We start from the raw sequence: 1,218 nt of genomic DNA, 5'->3' as shown, positions 1-1,218 counted from the left end.
GACTGCCTTGGGAAAAACTGTAGAAAACAGAATGTGACATGTAAAATGAAGCAAAAATCTGTTTTGAGAGAATGTATTGACTTGTGGAATCAAACTCAATAATCACAAAGCAGTTATAAAGTAGGTATGTTTATTGTACACTGGGTGCAGGGGGATATCGCTCCTCCCTAACATGTACACCAACAGCAGGTAAGTACCTTTATTTATAGAGCAAATACACGCATGTTCATAATATTTCTATGCAAAGATTTGGTTATTACAGTTATTTTTGGGGCTTCATTACAATACTATGCACCCATTCTACGACCCGAACTCCACCCCTAATTAATGCTTACACACATGTGTGGTGCCTCCTGCTGGTCGTCTCCATGGTTGTAAGGATGAAGCCTGCAGAGAACTATCAGTTAAGCAGTGGCTGCAATGCTAAAGAGTCAGCTTCAGTCATTTGGATGCTGCTTTGTGTTTTTTGAGCTCGTGAAGACACAGCTCTGGTTCTCTTTGACAGCTGTGACACCTTCTGAGGGACCTGTGTTGACCAGATGCACGTTGCAGTGCTCAGCAAGCAGATAGATTGCATCCCATTGCAGCTCATCTTTTTGATATTTTCCCCCAGGTTTTGAATAAAGCTCCAATATACACAATCAGCAGAACCTCTGGGCAAAATGCTTATTTGAAGTGGCTGGTTACACATGATCAAAGAAGTCTGCTTATTAATCTTGACTGAATTTTTACTTGATAAATTATTCAGTTATAAAGAAAAAAAGAGCACTGTGCTTAGAGAGGTGTTTGCTACTGGATTAGTAAGTAAAAGCAATACTAATAATTGCTTTGGCAAGGAAGTGCTACAGTGATTGGGCTTTCCTGGTATCTACCTACACATTATTTCAGTGGTGTGTTAACTGCAGTGTGGAGGCAGCACTGGTCTGCACAGTGGCAATGGTTCTGCTTTTCAAATGCTTTTATCCCCTTGTGCATGCATAAAACAATACTCATACATGAGTGATTCTTACCCAGTAAGTGCACAGGGAAATAGGTAGTTGTGGAATCTGCAAATGCACAGGAATAAACTTCTATTTCTTCCAGTTGCCTGCATTATATCTGACAAAGCAGCATAGTTATATCCACCTGTTTTGCAGAAGTCTTTAAGTGATCAAAGGGATTTTGTCTGATCATCTCTATTTTGTTGTTGCGCTCTTGTACACGTTCTTTTTTTGAAGC

The sequence above is a fragment of the Coturnix japonica genome, chromosome Z (assembly GCF_001577835.2).
Source record: "Coturnix japonica isolate 7356 chromosome Z, Coturnix japonica 2.1, whole genome shotgun sequence".
In the NCBI taxonomy this organism is placed as follows: Eukaryota; Metazoa; Chordata; class Aves; order Galliformes; family Phasianidae; genus Coturnix; species Coturnix japonica.
This window is presented reverse-complemented; position numbering follows the sequence as displayed.